We start from the raw sequence: 22,148 nt of genomic DNA, 5'->3' as shown, positions 1-22,148 counted from the left end.
CCTCTTCAAACTCTCCTCTTGAGATGCCCTTTGGGATGAGACGCGGTGGTGCCTGGGGACGGCCCTTGCTCGTGGGGTGCCCGTGATGAATGGCTTGGCACGATTCCAGTGTGAATCTGGGTCTCGAGTGAGAATGTAGGCCAGTTCCAGCCTGGAGGTGCAGCCTCCTCCATCAGGTCATGCATTTATTGATTTGGCAGCTTGAGGCCTCGTGTGGGGAATTGGGTGCAGCTCTTGACCGCAGGAGGGGGATCCTGGACTGAGCTCTGTGACCTGTTGAGGTGAGACACCAAGCCCTGCTGGGGGAAGAGCACAGCAAGGCCAGAGGCAGCCCAGAGACGGAGGATCTGGTGGGAGCAGGAAATTGGAGCTGGAGGTCACAGAGCACTTAAGCCCTCAAAAACCTCTGGAGACGTGAAAGGCCAAGGTGGGCACGCTAGTTGAATGTGGGAGGTGAGCTCAAGCCCTTTCGATTTACATTTTATAGAAAAGAGTGACTGCATAATCTGGAGGCTTTGGGGAGACCCAAACAGGTTCCCTCTGTCTTACTGTCACCTGTTTTGATGAGACAGCTCCCAAGCCATCTTTTAGGATGAATGGAGTATGGTAGCTAAAGGTAGGGGCTCCAGCATCACCCAGCCTGAGTTTGAATCTTGACTCCAACATTTGTTACCTGTGTGATAAAGGAGAAGAGTCACTTTGTCCTTCTAAGTGTCAGTTGCCTCATCTGTAAAATAGGGCATAATAACAGCGATTGCTGTAAAGAATAAATGAGGTGAATGTGTTAAATGTTTCGTACAGGGCTTAGCAGTAGTAAATACTCAATAAAAGTTGGCTGTTGTTACTATTACTATGCAGCCACTGTTGCTGTATGTCTCACTTACGTCCATAGAAGAAAGGAATAGTTAATGACTAAAAAACACTGCTTATTTGCTAATTTAATGAGATGAGAACAAATTATAGTCTTGAGTCTGGGTTGTTTTTGTGGAATAGAAAGATTACAAAATTAACTTTTATGTAGGTAAGCAAAGAAAAGAAATCTTAAAATCTTTATTTGGCCATGGCTTTTTTCCAATAGCTGGGTACAGATGACTTCAGTGACAGCATTTGTGCTTGTTGTCATGTGTGCAGTGGAAATCAGTGCATTTTCTCTCAAGTTGTAAACTTATCAACAAATAGAATAAAATTAAAAGAAAGCCCTAAATCACTGCAAGTCCCAGTTAACTCAAGGGAAGGAGGTAGGAGGTAGGCCTGGGAACAGCAGAGTATTTTTTGGTGCATATTGAGGAACTCTTGTGTCCTGACTCTTGTCAAGCTGCAGCCTCTTAAGCCCTATACTGTGCTCTACGCCTCTAAAGGATGCTGTTTCATGTGGATGCTTGATTGTGTGTTAGATGTGACTAAGGTGACACCTCCTTTATAAGTAATAAATTCTTTAGTCTTCTCTTTGTATGCAAATAAAAAGTATGGCAAAGACTAGTCACATAAATTCCTTAGTTTTTATTTTATTTCTAAGGAATTAAATTTATCAAACCATATTTTCTAAATGAAAACAAACTCTTGTCATTTTTTTGAAACTGAAGTCTCTAATTAATTCTAGAAATGAAAATTCCCCATGACATATAACTAGGTCTTCATGTAAGAATGTTGTGTTAATGATATCCTTATGCTTCCACCTTCCCACCTTAATTTTATACCCTGAAAATATCTTGGTGATGCCTTCGCCCAACCTTTATCCTTCACCCCAATTGTACCATTATTGGTCATATTTTTTTCCAGTTTTATTGAGATATAATTGACAGATTACACTGTGTAAGTTTAAGGTGTACAGCATAATGATTAGACTTACATGCATCATGAAATGATTACCACAATAAGTTTAATGACCATCCCTCATCTCATACAGATACAAAATTAAAGAAATAGAAAAAAATGTTTTTCTTTGTGATGAGAACTGTTGGGTTTTGTTGTCTTAACAACTTTCATATATACCATACAGCAGTGTTAATTATATTTATCATGTTGTACATTACATCCCTAGTACTTATTTATCTTAAAAGTGGAAGTTTATACCTTTTGACTGCCTTCATCCAATTCCCCCCTCCCCGCCCCCGCCTGTGGTAATCAAAAATCTGATCTCTTTTTCTATGAGATTGTTTGTTTGTTTGTTTGCTTTTGAAGTATAATTGACCTACAGAACTATGTTAGTTCCTGTTATACAACATAGTGATTTGATATTTGTATACATTTCAAAATGATCACTACAGTAAGTCTAGTTACCATCTGTCACCATACAGAGATATTACATAGTTACTGAGTATATTCCCCACACTGTACATTTCATACCTGTGACTCATTTATTTTGTAACTGAAAGCATACCTCTTAATCTCCCTCACCTATTTCTTCCCCCACCTCTCTCCTCTCTGGCAGCCACCTGTTTATTCTCTGTATCTGTAACTCTGTTTCTGTTTTGTTATGTTTGTTCATTCGTTTTGTTTTTTTAGATTCCACATGTAAGTGAAATCATACAGTATTTGTCATTGTCTGTCTTATGCACTTAGTGTAATACCCTCTAGGTCCATCCATGTTGTTGCAGATGGCAAGATTTCATTCTTTTTTATGGCTGAGTGATACTCCATTGTATGTATATACAACATCTTTATCCATTCATCTATTGATGGGCATTGTTGGTCACATTAATATTCCTTTGAATTGTAAAAATTATGAGGAAAACATAACACTTCACACAGTTAAGGTGTGGACTACAGCCATAGAACTGAGTTTGCATCTGGATCTCCCACTTAACAGCTGTAGCATTTTGGACAGGCTGCAAGGGTTCTTCGGGTCCTAATTTCTTCATCTATAAATGGGGGTATTAATAGTACTATCTTGGGCTTCCCTGGTGGCGCAGTGGTTAAGAATCCACCTGCCGATGCAGGGAACACGGGTTCGAGCCCTGGTCCAGGAAGATCCCACATGCCGCGGAGCAACTAAGCCCATGTGCCACAATTACTGAGCCTGTGCTCGCGAGCCACAACTGCTGAAGCCTGTGCACGTAGAGCCCGTGCTCTGCAACAAGAGAAGCCACCGCATTGAGAAGCCCGCACACCGCAATGAAGAGTAGCCCCCCGCTCACCGCAACTAGAGAAAGCCCACGCGCAGCAACGAAGACCCAACACAGGCAAAAATAAATAAAATAAATAAATAAATAAAATAGTACTGTCACTGCCGTGAGTATTAAATCATGAGTTCTTATATATTGAGTACTTAAATTTGTCTGGCATAAGGTAGGTACTACCAAACTGTTAACTTTTATTTTAGAGCGTTATAATAGAGTAGTATGAGCTGCTGTAACAAACATAACCCTATCTATCAGTGACTTAATTCAGTAGGACCTTATTTCTCATGTATTTAAAGTCTGAAATGGATTTTCTTAGTTAGTGGGGACCTACCAAACCAAGTGACACTTGTAATTAATAAGAACATTCAAATGTTAGAATAGCTACCTTGAAAGAGGAGGAGAAATTTCATGTTACTACATAACTAGGGTTGGTAGTATGTGGTCCACATTTAAACCTAGAACCAAGAAGCCACTTAAAAATGTACTTATGATATGAGAATGCCCTGGATTTTTCAGGTAGAGTTTTATAAAAGTCCTTATAGGAGGTAAGTAAATGATTTTGGAAAGGAGGAAGGAAGTAAAAGCAAGCTCGAATGCAGGAAAACATAGAGGTAATTCAGTCTAGATGAGAATGGAGTTGTGGTTCATGTTGAGTTCAGGGAAGAGATGACTTGACTGTTGAGTGGTGTTAGTGGTGGAGATATGTTGTAACTGCATATAGAAGTAAGAGTTGGGAAAAATGAGTTACAGTGGGTCCTGGAAGCCAGCCATCATCTCGGATGATGGTAGTCCGTTAGGGAGGGTGGATGAAGCGTCCCACTCAGTTCTGAAGGGATAGTAAATATTCGTAGACTTTTTATCATAAAGAGAAGCAAACAGAATAACAGGGCTAATTAAGTCCTTAAAGAGTATTGACATGTTCCTGGTGTTCAGAAATAACTACAGATATACCCTGTCTAAAACCAACTTAGCATAGTTGAGTTTACAGAGCAGCTTCATTAAGGGAATATTATAAATGTTTCCTTACTTCATTATTTTGTTATAGTTGTTTTTCATCCTTTACTATTTTAAAACATGATTTTAGAAACTAATTTTACATAAATCATTTCAAGAGGATCTTTTACAGTTAGGTGTCCATGTAGCTAAACTAGTCTTGAAATATCATTTTTTCTTTTTTCTGTTGAAGGAATGTTTCAAGTGATATTATAAACATGAATACCTTACAATAAATAATAAATTTACCTGACTTTTGTATACTTTTTTCCTCATTAGATCAATACATGCAAAAATCAATAATGTGTTTATATTCCTTTGTGGTTTGCTTTGCTAAAGACTAATGCTGTAATAGTTGATACAGTCTACCTATATAACTATTAATAATATTTTCTGACAACTAATTAAAAAATTGGATAGCAAAGCATATTTCTCCATTAGAGAGAAGGCAAACTATAAATTTTGTCATGTAGACCTTTAGAGCATGTTTAGAGCTAAATTAAGTTGACCTGCATTGAATTTAATGAGCTTCTAATGCAGCTGAAGTCACCACGTTTTATATGTAAGATTGCCGTTAAGATAGCTGGATATTTAAGGTAGCAATATTGGAATGTGTTTTGTTAGAGGATAAGAAATGTTTTTAGAATAGAAAATTAATAAAATGTAATTTCAACTAACATCTATTTCCTCTTTTGTTTCAAATCTGCTAGCTTTTGAAAAGTTATAGAGACAAAATAATTTCCATTCCTCTTGTAGAAGTTTCTTGAATCAAAAATTTCCATCTTAATTTTCTAGAAATTTTTCTTATACTTTAGGCCTTTGGCCAGATCCCTGTCCTTCTGTCACTCAAAAGTCTGAGAGCGTTAAAAAAAGGAAAAAAAATTTTTTAGTGTCTCTCATTCTACCTTTTTAGGATAAAACTCATGCCCATAAGGCAATACAGTATTTGGTGACCTTAGTCTTTCCAATCCATGGCTAACTTGGGTGTGGCATAAATGCCAAAAGCGCAATAGAGAACTTTAACTTTCTCATGGAAATTACAGTAATTGGCCAGTTTTAAGTGTTTCTTACAGGGTTCTACTTTGCAGAGAAAAATGATAGAAAAAAGTGAGGAGAGAGGTAAACCAGGAGGGAGGGGATTCTGAAAGGACTTGTAAAGGTAATGAGCAGGGCAGTGGAGATATGAAGATAGAAATTGAAAAGCTGGTTGTCACAGTGATTCTGTCTCTTGCTGCTGGCTGGAGTGCTGGTCCTGCTAAGGACTGTGGTGGTTACTGTTGAATGTGACTGACTTTAAGCCTTTTCCTGTGTTTCGGCTCATTTCAATTCTACAGTCGTCTCTGACCCTTAATATGTTCTTTCTGCTGTGGTGAGAAACATCACTGAAAGACAGAGAAAGCAGGCATCTGCGAACTTTTGGTGTACCTCTCTAGAAGTGACCAGGTTAGCTTGAAGAGCCACTGCAGCCACCTGTATGTCCACATTCCATTGAAAACCACCTACTTTGCTGTGAAGAGTTCTCTGACTAAGCAAGTGATATGTCAACTGTAAATGGCAAATATTCTCCAACTAGTGTACAAGCAGTTTTGTTGCCAAGATTTTTTTTGTTTCACTCTGTGCACTTTCTATTGTGGATACTTGAAAGCAATTCCTATAGTTTAAATACTTAAGTTGCCTTGAGATCTGAAATTCACAGGACTCTATTAAGAACATGTTGAAGGAAATTCATTTGCCATTGAGATAAGTGGCTCCAGTGGAGATTTTCTTTTGTACGTATAAGAAAGGTCAACATGGAGTTATGCAAGGAATGCATTCTTGGGTCATGTGTGTCTAAGAAAGCAAGCAAATAAATATCTTCTCCTTGTGTATGAAAGGGAGGAAACACTGTTTATTGGCATACCGTAACCACACTCAACTTCTGTGAATCCATTTTGCAGGAAAGCCCGTCATCTAGTGAAATGATTAGGCAAAATTTTGGATTCCAACTCCTTTTTATACTTAAGTTGTTGTCTCTAAGGACAGAACTTCTAATAATGTTAGATGCATGCACGTGTGCCTTGTATGTATACACACACCTACACGTGCACGCGTGCCTATACCCCACGGGATTCTTGAGACACTAATATGCAGGGAAAAGTGTCAGAAGTCTGATGCCTTTGGGAAGGACTCAGGAAAAGGCTCAAAAGAGACTAATTTTCCACAAAAACCCTGTAATTCCACGAGGCACTGAATACCTACAGAATAAAAGCACAACTCAGAGGTTGTAGTAAATCTTTCCAATCTTATAATTATCAGAATACCATGAGCATATATGGGCACAGAGTTATCATTAGCTTTTTGTAAATAACCAAACCAGAATACATGTAAGTTTCATAAAAATGGAGACAAAAGAAAAATCTCAGACTTTATGCAATTCGTTTTTGAGACTTAAAAATGATTTTCAGAAGGAGATGCACATTACACGTATAAAAAATAAGTAAGAGGGGAAAAGTCATCTGTTTATGCATTTGTACAAGTGTGATGTCATTGCTGATGAATTTTCGGCAATAATACTGGATTAAAAGAAAATTAGTAATTCTTTATTAAACCACTGTTTTAGCAGACTGCTGGTAGCAGAAACACCTGATTCTAATCGGCCTCAGCAAGGAGGAAATTAATTTTTTCTTGTAACGAGCAGTCCAGAGGCAGGGGAGGCTCCAGATGTCACAGCTGGGGGCTCTGGCTCCAGCACTGGCATCTCTGGGATTCTTAGGCGCTTAGCAGGCTGGCCACGGGGCTTCCAGCGCCATATCCAGATGCAGCAAAACTAGAGACAGAAAAGGTCTCTTGCTTTCGGCGGTTACTTCTTGGGAGCAAGGTAAACTTCCCCAAGGTCCCTCCAGCACAGCCACTGCCAGGATAAGTATTCAGTCCTTCCCCGAGTCTCAGAGTCAGACCTGCCTTGCAAGGTCAGCTCACTCCACTTGCAAGGAAGACCATGGTCCCATTTGGGATTCAGAATTCACACCTGAACTGAGGGCAGGGCCACCCACCATCATTTGAAGTGTGTGAGGGAGGGATGGACGCTCACACACACACTTGGGGCTTTGCTGGCAAGGGTCAAGGGGGAGTGGATGTTGGATAGGCAACCAGAGGTGTCTGCCTTTGTAAACAGAAAATGATGGGAAAGAATGGAGTTTTTGAAAAGGTTATGAAATGTGTCTATCAAATGAAACCTTTGGTTTTCTAGGTTACTGTTTAGAAAATAAGTCTTTTTTTTTTTTTTGGTACGCGGGCCTCTCACTGCTGTGGCCTCTCCCGTTGCGGAGCACAGGCTCTGGACGCGCAGGCTCAGCGGCCATGGCTCACGGGCCCATCCGCTCTGCGGCATGTGGGATCTTCCCGGACCAGGACTTGAACCCGTGTCCCCTGCATCGGTAGGCAGACTCTCAACCACTGCGCCACCAGGGAAGCCCAACAGTCTATTTTTGTAAAGAGAAGATACATTTTGCTAAAAAATAAGAATGTAATTTTTAAAATTTCCCAAATCAAGCAGTTATCCGGGAATTCTTATGTAGCATCTGGCATAGGGTTCGGATTGAACATCATTTTATCTCCATCACCAAGAATAATGGAGTTAGTTCCATAGCTGTCACTCATCTTCAGTCTTTTTAGAATAACCACTGCCATTCTTGCTAGATCTCATGAATTAATACCCTGATGAAGTATAAGTATTTAGACTTGCACTAGCTTTAGAAAAAGTCTCTAGTATTGTACTTCAAAGAGGGTCTGGCAGTTGAGATTAGTAAATGAGGAGGGTGTCATTATGTCTTCATAGACTTTCTGCAGCATGTGGGGTTTTGAAAAAGCCTTGAGGTCTCTGATCATTGTTCCTGCAGTGGTTAATGGGTCACAGCCATCCTTTATTCATCACTTGCATTCTCTTCCAGGCCCCATGCTTGATAGGTGGTATGTTCATCATTTATTTTCCTTAAAGGGAGAAAGCATCACTTGGCCCATGCTTCCCATCCTACAAATACAGCAGATGGGATTCGAAGCCAGGTCTGTCTGGCCCCGAAGGCCGTGTTTCTGACATATCGTACTTCTTCAAAAGAAGAAAGATGAGAAAGCAGCAGTTCTGTTCTCTGTCGATGGAAAGATGCTAGCTCAAATCCTTCAGCAGATTAATCCATAGGCTCGAAAATGCCTTTCAGTCATAGCATAGAACAAAAGCTATACTCTTGCCAATGCGGCAGGTATTAAAGGAAGTTCTCTTGCCCTGCCTGCCTCCCAGTTTATTCTCAGAGAATCAGTTATCCTGTTGAGCGATATCTGATCTGCTGAGAGCCATCTGGGGGCTTCCTGTCCCACCCTGAGTGGAAGTTAACATCGTGGAGGACCTGCTGGTCCTCTGCCTTCTCTGTCCCTGCCCCCCCCCCCACTCTCACATCGTCTCCTGCTCTTCTCTTCCTTGGCTCTGCTCCTTGCTCCGGCCTCCTTGCTCCTCCCCTACCCACCAGCCTCCTTTCCGTTTCCAGGACTTGGCTTCAAGGTGTGTCTGTCCTGCACTGCTCCTCCACCAGGAATCAGCCTAGTTCATTCCCTCCTCTCTTTCAAGCTTTCCCTCCATCATCTCCATGAGGACTTCCCTCACCACCAGCACTCCATAGCAACCCCTAATCCTTGCTTTTTCTGACTTTTCTTCCTAGGAATTTTCAGTAGTTTACATCCTGTACACTGATTTGCCTGATGTCCCTCTTTCCCTACGAGAGGTTTTGTCTGTTTTGTGAATTGCTAGACCCTCAGTGCCGAGAATGGGGCCTGAGGAGTACAGCGTGGAGTCCTCGTAAATATTGTTGACCAGTTGAACGAGTTGGGCGATTCATCCGTAGATCAGATCCCTGGCTGTGATCAAGCAGGTGCACTGCTGAGAGATACTCACAAGAACATGGCGTTACTTGATTGGAAAACCTCCTTTAAATGTTTCTATCAGGTTGGTGGTATCTAGTCCTTTTCTCTCACCAAGAGTGAATCAGAGTGTCTGTTTTTTTTTCTTTTTTTGCGTTACGCGGGCCTCTCACTGTTGTGGCCTCTCCCTTTGCGGAGCCCAGGCTCCGGACGCACAGGCTCAGCGGCCATGGCTCACGGGCCCAGCCGCTCCGCGGTGTGTGGGATCCTCCCGGACCGGGGCACAAACCCGTGTCCCCTGCATCGGCAGGCGGACTCTCAACCACTGCGCCACCAGAGAAGCCCAGAGTGTCTGGTTTTGCTCAGTGTATTTTACTCTGATATTCCTCCACGCACAGGACCTAGATGTAATTCTCAACGGCAAGAAAAATTAACTGACTTAAACCATTTCAGAAGTCTTGACGACAGTCACCCAGATACTTGCTCCACGTGCCAGTGACTCTGCAGACCTAGAGACACATTTACGATAATACTGACATTTCTGTAGTTTGCATTGCGCTGTTTGCAGGTGATAAGCCAAATGAAGGCAGAACTTCGTAGGGAAGCAGTATTGTTTTTGCTACCCCGGCAGCAAGATGACAGGCAAAGAGTAGAGCACTAAGCCAGGCTAACCAACATGTTCAGCGAGGACGGAGAACAAATGACCTTGTCATTCCAGACCAGCCTGGAGATGCATATGGCGATGGTGGTCACCGGCTTTGACGGATGAAGCCTCTGCACTTTTGGTATCTTGAATAGTTTCTATCATTTAAAAAACTGTTTCTTTGACCATGTACCAGGAACTGTGCTAAGTGCCAGGAATACAATGATAGATAACAATATAAGATCCCTGTCCTCGATGGAGCTTCCAGACAAGTAGGGAAAACATATTTAACCGGTATACCCATAAATAACTAACTAAAAAACCATGATCAAAACTCTGGAGAGAAAGAACAAAAACAGAGTGAGGGAGTGATGGTGGGAGGGGCCAGGGTGGAGCTCTCCTAGAAACTTACACTTAAGCTTTGACCTTTGAGTAGGTGTGAGAGTCCAGCTTTAAAGAGATTTTTTTGTTGTTTCACTAGCAACAGTCACAGTGAGCCTAGAATGTCAAATCTCTGTAACAGAGTACACAGTGCCGGGAAGTTCCGTGAGATTCAAAGGTTACTTAGAAAGAGAACGGCTGTTTATAGGAGGCTAGTAGTGTTGCTTAGAGCAACAGGCTTCTGTTGGATGGAGCGTGTGTGTGCAAACAGCACGTGTGACCAGGCTATCTAGGCAGCAGCTATGTGACAAGGGAAAGGGCGGTGGTGGCAGCAGCTATGTGACATGGCCGAGGAATATGCAAATACTGATGTGGGACTTTAAACTATGGCAATGCTAGAAAATTCAGGGAAATAACAGCACCAGTAAGGTATCCTTGCCCTTCCAATAAAGGGTTTGTGTAGAGTTAAACTCTTCAGCTAAATAAATGAATAGGGAAAAAGTCTTCGTGTTCATGCCTTGTTGAGAAGATCAAAGTTCATTTAAATTTGGATCGAATGACAGCTGGTTGGAAAAAATTCTACTTGCACTAATCTAGCAACACCCAGCGTTTTGCACTCTGTGAAGGCTAACCCTTTATTATGTACTTATTATGGTATGTTGTAAATGACACACAACTATCCTTTACTCTGTGGAATAGGAGTTTCTGCAAAAATGAGTGCTAACGATTAATTCTTGAGCTTTCTCCATTATGTAGTGTGACAGGGGTTTCCACAGGAGGAAAACCAAACCACAACTCCACAGACTCTTTTTTCGGAGTAAGTGCTTTATGTCCGTGCCATAGAATTGCCATTTCTCTGCCATAGCGTTGAGATCATCAAATGGTAGTTCTCGTTAATTATGTAATTCTCTGCCTTCTCCTCTCAGCTCTTAAATACTTGAATATGTTTGAGAATTGCTTCCCAATCGACTCCAGAACTTGGTCCCTTTGTCAATTCCAGTAGTAAATCAGGGAGTTTCTTGCTCTGGCTCTGCTCTGTGCCCTCCAAAGCAGAGTTTCTCAAAGTGTGGAAGGAACCCGTACATCAGAGCACCTGCCCCAGAACCCCCTGCTGCTTCTGCTAAAACTGCAGATTCCTGCATGTATTATCTGCTTCTGAATACAAAACCCTAGGATCCAAATAGGGTCCTAGGGTTAGCATTGTACCTCCGTGCCCACAAGTCCTTAGGACTATATAATTATCATGACTTACATCCCACACATTTGAACATTATTGTGGTAATTCTGTGTGGCAGAGAGCATCAGAAGCTTAAACAAGTACACTCCAGGGCTCTAGCCTGTACTTATAAATATTATCTAAAATGTTACTCACAGCTGGGTCTTTTCAAATTTTGACCCAAGTTCTTTTCAGAGCAGATCTCATAATTTACCTGCCTGTTCTCCATGGGCCAACTTGTAGAGAAGTGATGCTATATAAAGGGAATTTTTTTCATGATGTTTAAAAAAAGATATGTTAAGACAGTGAAGGCATGTTAATTTATAAAAGGGTTCTGAAGAAAATAAAAATAAAACGAACTTATCTTTTTAGGAATCTCATATTTTCTGAGGACTTGGTTAATTATCTCATCAGCTCTGTAAGACACTTCATAATAATCACAGTTCTACAAGTAGCCCACCTGAGAGTCAGCCACTTCCTGTTGATACCCTGCTGGGCTATCTCACCACGTGGTCAACTGTTGTTTTTAAACTTTTCCTCCTCAATTCTGTTTGCACGTACGGTAATGATCCAGTATGATTTTTGAGGGACGGGAAATTGTCTTTGGATAAAAGGTTGGGTCTTTTAGTTCTGTATCTCCCAGTGCTGAGCAAAATGACTGGTAAGGCAGCAGGACTCCGAGTCAGTCCTCCTGTCCCTGAGGTGTCTGGGAGTGGGCTTTCTCTAGGACACAGTAAGCTCAGACTGTGGCTTCCCAGGAGAAGAGCTCTGCTAAGAGAGTGGGCTAGAGTGAGTGGTCATTGGAGTCACCAAATTCTCCTCCTGATGAGGCCAAAGCCAAGGCCAGACGTGCCAGTGAGGCTGATTTTACCTGCATGGGTTGCTAGTACGTCTGGTGCGTTTCCGTAAGATGCAAGAAAAAGAGCACGGGCCAGGCGCTCATCAATGAGCCAGAGCCAGGCAGAAGGGCCTCGAGAGGGAGAAGCACAGTGCACAGCCACCAACCATGAGGACTGAATAACAGCCCTTTAGAGAGGCCCCAGGCCACGTCAGTTCTCTCAGGGTCTGGATAAGGGGGTGGGGGGAGTCTCCCAGCAGGCTGAGAACCAAAGGTGGTAGAGATATACCTGGGCTACCCAGACAGGAATTTTCAAGGGAGTAAAGAGAGCCATATCCACACAATCCCTTACCAGATTTTTGGCAGCATGAACTAGCTACTAATACGTCGGCCTTCTTATGTGAGAACCTTTAAAAAATGATGCAGCCTTTCTGTGAAAGTCTAATTTTTTTTTTTTTTAATATTTATTTGGTTGTGCCGGGTCTTAGTTGCGGCTCGCTGGCTCCTTAGTTGTGGCATGCAAACTCTTAGCTGTGGCATGAATGCGGGATCTAGTTCCCTGACCAGGATCAAACCCGGGCCCCCTGCATTGGGAACGTGGAGTTCTTAACCGCTGCGCCACCCAGGAAGTCCCTGTGAAAGTCAGATGTTGATGTTGGGCACTGTGTAAATATATACCACGTGAGTGTTATTACTGTACACGAGATCATGCTATTACAGAGAACTAGACACTAAGTTAAAAACAACGAAGTGCCTGTTTCTGTGTAGGAAGTGTTTGCACAGTTTCTTCAGTCTTTTCTATATCAGTACAGCTGAGTGCTGGGGAGTGTAAGTATCTGAAGAAGTCAAGCACTGGTACATTATATAGGCACCAGTTAGAGACCCGTTTATGTATTTTCTTTATGCGGCTTCTTCTAAAAACATTTATCCTGGTAATACTTGTATTGGCATTGGCTTTCGTTTTTTTTTTTTTTTTACGGTACGCGGGCCTCTCACTGTTGTGGCCTCTCCCGTCGCGGAGCACGGGCTCCGGACGCACGGGCCCAGCGGCCGTGGCTCACGGGCCCAGCCGCTCCGCGGCATGTGGGATCTTCCCGGACCGGGGCACGAACCCGTGTCCCCTGCATCGGCAGGCGGACTCTCAACCACTGCGCCACCAGGGAAGCCCTGGCTTTTGTTTTTTTAACCGCAGAATCAAACACTGGATCCAGGCAGAGGATTCATTACTGAAAATGCATTTTTCACTATTGTGCAATGAATATTTGATGGCATTTTTGTTACCTTGAAATGTTAAGGTGCTATAAATACCTTTGCAAAAGCTTTTCAGTACATTCATATTATTTCTCAGAAAAGGTTCATGTTTGACTGTACGATAATTCAAAGACATGACTGTAGTCTCCCTCTCCTCCATGTTGCGTATGTCTATCACTTATATTGTGCCAATCCCATTAAAAGGTGTAAGTCTGTGTGAAAAATTCCCGTGGGGTTTCCATAGCCCATAATGCCATTATCATAATTGATTAGTCTTTGACCTACTCACTTAGATAAGAGGATTCAGTTTTGTGTGTGTTCAGCGGTCAAAAGGTCCCCTATTCTTTTTTAAACACTGTGTGTCTCGGAAGTGGAATTTGAGCCCACGCCTCCTTGGGAAGACCAGAATCGTTTCCTTTTTATAAAATTCTTTTTGAGAATAGTGATTAGCTTTGCTAAAAATGTTCTGTAGAAAAGACTTTCCATACGCACATAGACAAACACAGTGAGTGTGTATGAAATGCTACCATTAATGGTAGTCACACTTTGCAGAGGCTATGTAATCGTTCTGTACCAGCGTGAACAGTAGGTTCTTAAGACGTCAGCCTGGGATGGTTTAGATGTGGCCCAGCCTTCAACTAGGAACCTGAATCAAATTCCAAGAAACGTTTCCACCTCAGGAGGCTGAACACAGAAGCGCAACACTCTCCTCAAAGCTACCAAATCGGTTAATTGTTAGATTTATGATTCCATAATTTGTAATCACTCTTATGGATGGTTAGGCAGTTAACTAACCGTATGGAAGTGATGTGGAATTATAATCAAGGTAAAATGGAGCAGCAGGGTAAAAATCCAGCAGCTTTTTGGTTTCTGAGCTATAGGAAAAATGAGTTCTGGATCGATGATGTAAACCTGGAGAATCAATTCTTGAGAAGTACCTAATAGCTTTTCCTTAAGACTTGGGATATGAGAAATAACCGTGAAATACGAGAAATGAGATTTAAGGTAGGACTGGCCAAAGGAATGAGTATTTTAAAACCACTTCTGTCCACTGGGCTTTTAGTTGGCTACAAAATTGAATATACAACCCTGGAAGTGGACAACCAGCCATGAATTTACTTGATTCACAGTAAATGTAATCTTCATGCCTCTTCTTTTACACCTGCCTCATTCTGGCTTGCCCTGGAGTGTAGTGGCCACCTCCACCTCCTGCACCAAGGCTCCTGGCTGCGCCTTCCTGTAGGACAGGATCTTGTCAGTTGCCTCCTACAGAGGAAGTGCACAGAAGGTATGTGTTGAAGTGAATTTCTGAAATAATTGAAAGTACCACCTTCATGAACACAAGGGCTGATTTTATTTTCTTTATCTCTTGCCTTCTTTTGATGATTAAAAGGGAGAACATTTTAAGTATTCACCATTTTTCTTCTGTCTCGACTGATTAAAAGAAACACAGTTAACTGGCAGAATATTGGCAGTGAGGAGCAATGCAAAGTAGGTTTAACATCAACCTTAGGGAGAAACAGTGGAAGACCAAGAAATAATGAAAGAAAAGGCTAATAATACTACATACTAATATAATTAAATATGGAAAAGTTCATGCATTTAGATGGTGGTCCGGATGCTAACACTTCACCACTCACTTTCAAACAGAAGCTATTTTTATAAGCATGTAGGAGTCTAGTAATATGATTTTGGCTTGAAATCATTTTAAGTTTACATCACTGATACAGCGTGGATTAAGCAAGTGCAAGCAAATTTAAGAAGAGACTTTAGATTTCAGATCCACATAACCATGAGAGGTGGAGCTTGAAGGATTGCCATGGTTTTGGAGAAGTTTTAGTGACACCACGTTTCTGTGCATGATTCTTACATATGTAGAATGTGTGGGAGTATTCATTGTCCAGAGTTCTGGAATTCATAATTTTGTGATCAGCTTATAGAGTGATTCATACAAAGCCTTTCTCTCTTTTTTTTTAAGCCATACATTTGGTTAAATTGTGAACTATGGATTTTTTTTCCTTTTTACTAGTAAAGTGGTGTCTTTTGGAATGCTTTCTTAATTGTCCATGGTGTAAGGTATATATTGCTTGTCAAAATGTTGTAATGTACTAAGGTCTAGTTCAGAATTATAATTAAAGAAGGGTCCTTAAAAAAAAAAATCTTCCGGAGAGTCTAACTGCAAAATAATTTTGTAGTAACGTTTTATTTTTTTGCCTAGCGTCGTATGTCTTGTCTTCATTTTGTACATTTCCTTTAGTTTCTAGATTCTTAATATTACCTGCCTGCCACCTCACTCTCCTGTTCCTTCCTAGGACCTGAGTAAATACAGCTTAATGCCCAGTCTCGTATATTATAGCTAATTTGAGAGACACTTGCTCCTGGACATGTAAGAGCTAGTGTTAGTAAGCACTGATTTGCAAGTACCCGGGACTCTCCCGGTTGCATTATACATATCATCATCTTCACCCTGCAAAAGAGGTGTGTTAGGCCTGTTCATAGATTTGGAATCAGAGGTTCAGAGAGCTTCAGTAAATGTCCCAAGACTACAAGGGAAGTCTTTATCTAGGATTTAAACTCAGCTTTGTCTTACCCCCAAACCATTGTTCTTTCTACTGTGCAACATTGCTTGTCCTGGAACTTTTGCTGATTTCAGAGATTAATTTATCTTCTGGAACAAGCAATTTGCTCTCTGCTAGGTATTATGACCTATTTTCTGTTTTGTAATGTTGCCAAGTACATAATTTAAGACTATGTGTGTTTTTATTGTTTGTCTATGTGTTTTTTAAAGCAAATGAACAATAAAAAAAAATTAGGTAACCAAGAAGCTAAATCACATAAACCAACCTGCACATAGGTGGGGGAAAAAAAAGGCAGAAAGAAAAAGTAGCCATGCCGAGTGAGTCATCTCTTCACCTGGTGTCATCTCTCCCCTTGGACGTATACCTTGGAGTATTTGGGCCTCAGGGGTGCTTTTTATTGGCTTAATTGTTTAGCTCAATAACTGTCCCCTTGTGTGTTTGCAGTAATGTGTACTTCTCTTATGAGAAAGCGATGAACATGGGACTTCCCTGGTGGTCCAGTGGTTAAGACTCCGTGTTCCCAATGCAGGGGGCCCGGGTTCGACCCCTCGTCGGGGAACCAGATCCCGCATGCATGCCGCAACTAAGAGTCCAAATGCTGCAACTAAGAAGTCTGCATGCTGCAACTAAAAGGTCTTGCGTGCTGCAACTAAGATGCGGCGTAGCCGTAAATAAATAAACAAATAAATAAGAAAAGAAAGGGATGAACATGGGATAGTATTGAGGTCATATGAAGGTAGTTTTGATTTAAAAAAAAAACCACACGGGCACAGATATCGACAGGACAGGTTGATAATCAAATAGTTGTTTTATATGGTTTGAAAAAGTGAAAATAAAAGCAAAGTAAAGTGGTATAATTTTGAGCATTTACTGGAGTGTAAGAAAAGAGAACCCATTTGACCCTGAGGTCTAACCAGGTTCACTCACCTAGGATTCTATTTCCTTCTCCAGGGGTTGAGCGCTGCTATTGGTTCTGCAGAAAGTAGCATTTGCATAATCATAATGTAAACGTAGCTAAATAGTTTGTTGGTTAATCTCTACGTGAGACAAGGAAGATGTAATATAAGTACGGGGTGGGGGGAGAAAAGAAAAAAAAAACCCAAGGTTTAAAAACCTGACAGTGCAAAAAGAGTGGAAGAGCTGACAGAGTCCGTGGCTAGATGGCAGGATGGGAAGAGAGGTGATGGGGGATATGTCAGATGCTAATTTCCTTCTCTTCCATGGTGGGATGTCCAGAATACTGTGTAATGCTGTTGAAACAAGAAACAGCTAACCGATTGAAGAACTAAAAATAACATAATCAAGAAAACTAGGGAGGAATTAGAGGGGAAGGAAGTGTGAATGAGGTAGATATGAGGGAGGCAGGCAGTAAGTCAATAGATTCTGTCTGAGGCTGACAGATCAAGAAGAGCTATAAGCCTATTATTTAGTTAAGCTGATAACCACAGTAATAATGGAAGGGAGTGTCATGGGGAATATGCGCCTAGAGACACAACTTACCACTTATACCATCTAGTTCTGTTTGGAAAAATTCAACTGCATATGCATTACTTGTAAAATAATTTAAGAAAAAGGAAGAATTTCAGTAATTGTGGATGTACAGTGTCAGGAATGTCCTCATGTACTATGATGTCACTACTATTACCAGGCTCCCAGGGACTGCTGTTGCCAATGGCAGAGGCTCTAGTTTCCAAAGAATTGGGACAATGGTAAGTGGGGTGGGGTGACAAGTAACTTACACCCAGAGCCCCTTTCAAGTAGTCAGCTGTTTTCATGGTTGGTTCCTGATCAAAATGTGGCACAAAGAACCACCGCCCTTCCTCAAAGTTGCAAAGTGGAAGGCTTTTCTGATCAGAGCCTGCCTGGAAACCCAGCACCTGTGCTAATAAGGCTCCTGCAGCCTCAGGATCCTGCTTCCTATTCTAGGATGCTGTAGCCATTCTGGAGGATAGATGCTTGCATTCCCTTTGCCTTCTCTGGTCTGAGGAGTGGCTGAGCTTCTGGGCACTGACTTCCTTCCAGGAACTTCCTGCGAGGGGAAATTTTGACTTTTCTACGTGAACACTTCAGCCACCTGTGGATTGAACAATGGCTGCAGCATTGCTTTTCAAGGAGTTCGGTTTTGTTTTGACCTTGAGAAGCGTGGATTGTTGTGTTCACGGCGCCTCCAGGTGGGCGGTCAAGGAAGGGCGTCTTGGTGGGGTAGGAGCCCTGGGAGAATGACTTGGTTGTGCAAGTTTTGCTCTTAGCCTTGGTCCGTGTGGTCCCAGGGACAGCAGTACAGTAATGGGGTTTGGCGGGGGGAATGGAGTCCAAGGAAGGAGCTAGCTCCAGAGAGTTAGTGCCAACAGCTCAAGGACACACCCTGGCTTAGGAGGGTGTATAAATAGATGCCCTTATCTAGTCCCCTGTTGCCTCTTTCCAGCCAAATTTCTAAAGAATCCCCATCTTTGGAGATAAGAGGAGGTAAAAGAAGGTATACTCTGAGGTTCCCCCAGCAGCTTGAAAATCCTGTCTTAATCATTGTAGTTGCAGATTTCTCTGTCAAGAATTGATTTGCTGTTGATTTAGTCCGGGGCTGCAAAGTCAGACGCTGAGGCAGGTGGTTTCGAACGTGTGGCGCCGTCTGGGTCGGGGCTGTGGCACACCGGAATCTCATGGCTCGTTGAAGCTGTTGTTCAGCTTCAAATGTTGTCATGTATGGAGAGCAGGCTTAGGGTTTCCAGAGCTTCCAGTTTTTCACGAAAGGCAAGGAATCTGGATATTTACGTGACATCTCTTAGATTTAAAATGTTGCCACCTGATTTTAAAAATGAAAACTACTGTCTAGATTTTAAAAACAAGCCTGTTGGGTGGATGAAGTCCACCCGTGGGCCACTTGTGTTTTCCTCTGGTTAGGACTCTAACTCCTGTCTCCTAGTTGTTCTGCCTTGATTGTGCAAAACGAGCTACACATCTGCTAGGCACTTTCATTCCATCTTGTCCTCAAGGCAAATTAAAGATGCTCTCATTCTACATAAGGTAATAGAAATTTGAAGTAAGTGAAAACAGAGGATGTAAGTGGAACCAGAATGAAATTATTTGTACACATACATAAGCATTTCAGTGAAGCGCAAATTGGGCAACTTGCTTAACACAGAAGCCTTATCAGCTATATAGTTTGCAATTTAAAGCAAGTTGTTTAACAGAGGCATGGTTCTCACTGAAGTCAAGAGCGGGGTCTTCAAAGGAACACGCTGAATCATGTGAGAGGCAAGACCCTCTTAGCAGTGTGAGTTTTATAGGCCTGTTCTTCCTATTGCCTTCATTTAAAAGCTGGTAACATTTTACACTAAGGTGTAGTTTTGGAAGTGAGACCTTGAGGAGGACTGAGCTGTAGGTAAAAACCTTCTGATGGTCTCAGTTAAGCTGGTGGGGAGCCAGGGTGGAGGTAAGGGAAGAAATGGTTAGGGAGACAGGTAGTGAAGAGCCCAGTCTCTGGAAGTAGAGAGCCTGGGTTTGAATCCTGACACCATCCCTGACTAGTGGTGGGACCTTGGATAAGTTGCTTTTTTCTTTTTTCTAAACATCAGTTTCCTCATTTGCAAAATAGGGGTGATTGTATAATGGGCTCACTGTCATAGGACAGGTGTGTGGCTTAACTGGCTTAGTTTGAATATAGCACTCATTGCATTTCCTGGTACCCAGTAAGCATTCTGTAAGTGTGATGAAGTAGAGAAATTGCTAGCTGTGGGAATTTAATTGTCAAAGTGATGCAACGTGGCTGTCCAAAATGTATTTACAGGACTGAAATATTTTTGTTTGCCACACACACAAAAAAAATTATTCCACTTTTCCCCTGGTCACCAAAAATGTGTTAAGTACCTATGTACAGAGTGTTTTGTAGGGTTCTGTGGGGTGGCCCCTGCTCTCAGGGAATTTGTATTTTGGTTAACAAGAAGAATATACCCAAACAGTACAAAACTGGGTGCACCCAGGGGTTGTCCCAGTGGGCTGATACCAAAGTAAGATTTCACAGAGAGTGGCTGACTTTATTGTTTTGGAGCTAGATTTTTATAGTTTGAATAATTCCAAGTACTGTACAGGAATATTTTCAGCTATGTTAAAAGTACAATGAGGACTTAACCTGAGTATTTTTATATGCATCATTAGAGGAGAGAGTGGAACACAGCAATTAGCTATGCTTTGCAATTTGTATTAATTAAACCTTATCACGGGCAATTTAGGTTGGACCATCATACGCATCTTTTATCATTACAGAGACTGCTGTTAGCTGGCTTTGGGGTTTGCAGAGAGATGGAAATCTGTTCGCAGACGTGGTGCTTGGCAGCCTGGGACCCAGATCAAAAGCACAGGCCCTGGAGCAGAGCCCCTGAGATCTTTGGGACGTTAGGCGGCCTCTCTGTGCCTCAGTTTCTTCATGTCTAAATTGGGATGTGATTGTACTGGTCTACGGCATAAGGAGTGCTGTAAAGATTTACATGAGCAAGCATCTTTGAAGTGCTTAGCACAGGGCCTGGCAAAGAGTAAGCGTGGCATGTGTTAGTTATTATCATGGGTCTCTCTTGGAACAACCAATATTAAAATTTTAAAGACTGCTGTTTGGTCAGGCTTGGGCATGCAGCCTATAGTTTCAGAACAGAATACAGCTGCAGCTGCCTGTTAACAGGAGGATAGAAACTCATAACTTTATGGTTATGTACAAATTGGGCAACTTGCTTATAAGTTGCCCAATTGGGCAACTTAGCTCCGTGCCTTTGGAAACAGAGGGAGGAGTTGGGAGGGTCCCTATTGCAGACCCAGAAATTGAAAGCTCAGCCCCAGTCTCAGCTGCAGCTCACTTGGTCTGTGATATATGGCAAGTTCTTCAGGCGCTTAAAGTTTCTTATCTGTCTGTAAAACAGGCCTAACTTCTTACTCTTGATCAAGTGTGCTGAATTTCCATCCACTTGGAAAGCATTGGGAGGAGGTAATGGTTGGGAAGTGGGTAGGTGAATGAATTATATTGTAAAATGCTACTAAAAATGAAAGGAGATGTACATGTAACTACTCAATATTATTGATTTGATTTTAGGTTTTCATAGGAATCCAAATATATAGTATTCATCGAGCGAGGAAATTGAATTTTACCTTATTATCTTATAATAGCCCAATAGAGACTTTTATCAGTTGCTCAATTTTTGTGTTTCCTGGAAATCTTTAATATTGAGCATGAAGACCGGAAAATGTGTTCACCAGGCCCTTTTCCAACAAGAATTGACTTGCATTTCAGTGTGCATTTGAACCCTTCCTACTGGAGGTCGTTCTCTGCGCCGGCAGAACTCTCTCATGTTAGTGGCTTCGCACACATCTGGCTTCTGAGGCCTCCTTTTCGGGGGAGCTGCTCTGCCACGAGGGGTTACCTAGAGACAAAGCAGTACACTGGCTGCATATAAAAATACACACCAGCCTTTAGAGCTGCACACACAGCAGAGCCAAGCTTTCAGCCCACTTGTGTCTGAAAACGCGTGGATGATATCATGACTTCTCTTTTGGAGTTCTTGTCATGTTTTTCTTAAAGAAAAAAATTTGAACATTCTCACACATTCTTCAAATGAAATTCAGAATCGCTTTGTCAACTTCTTTAAAAAAATCCCATTGGTGTTTTAAATGTGATTGCACTAAATATATAGATTAATTTGGGGAAAATGTACACTTTTACAATCCAGGAACATGGCACCTCCCACTTTAAAAAAAAAAAAAAGCCTTCTCCTTTTTTACCTCAGTACGTGAAAGCTTGTACTTTTATTTATATAGGTCCTGCACATTTCCTGTTAAATTTATTTCTAGATATTTTATATTTTGTTTTTGATTTCTGTAGCAAATAGACTGTTCTTAAATTATATCTTGTAACTGGTGTTTGCTAATTATAGAAAAGCTGTTGATTTTGTACATTCATAAGTGGGTTTCCGAAGCCCATTTTCTGAATTGCCTGAAAATGGGAACTGATGTCGCTTGCATTTGTTCTGTTCATGAACACAGGAAAAGAGTATGAGGAACTTATATTTTTGCTTTATTCTCTATTATATTCTAAAATGCACCCTGGATCTCTATTTTGATTCACTGTTGTATCCCTAGCAGCTACCTCAGGATTTACCGTGGTACATACTCAGTATTTGTGGACTGTTTCTTAACTTTTTTGATTCTATTACTATAGAATTTTTCAGCTGTGTCTCATCTTTTTTTAAGAAAAGCAATT

General features: G+C 41.6%; 1 protein-coding gene across 1 annotated transcript in view; it reads left to right on the top strand.

The window, feature by feature from the left end:
• Nucleotides 1–22,148, top strand: part of GNAQ (G protein subunit alpha q) — a 292,728-nt gene that overhangs the window by 28,890 nt on the left and 241,690 nt on the right. The window lies entirely within an intron of this gene.

This window comes from Delphinapterus leucas, chromosome 6 (genome assembly GCF_059928025.1).
Source record: "Delphinapterus leucas isolate spDelLeu-1000000601 "Yukka" chromosome 6, BTC_Dleu_Yukka2, whole genome shotgun sequence".
NCBI classification, from domain to species: Eukaryota; Metazoa; Chordata; class Mammalia; order Artiodactyla; family Monodontidae; genus Delphinapterus; species Delphinapterus leucas.
Note: the sequence above shows the minus strand (reverse complement) of the source record. Positions and strands in the feature narration are given on the sequence as shown.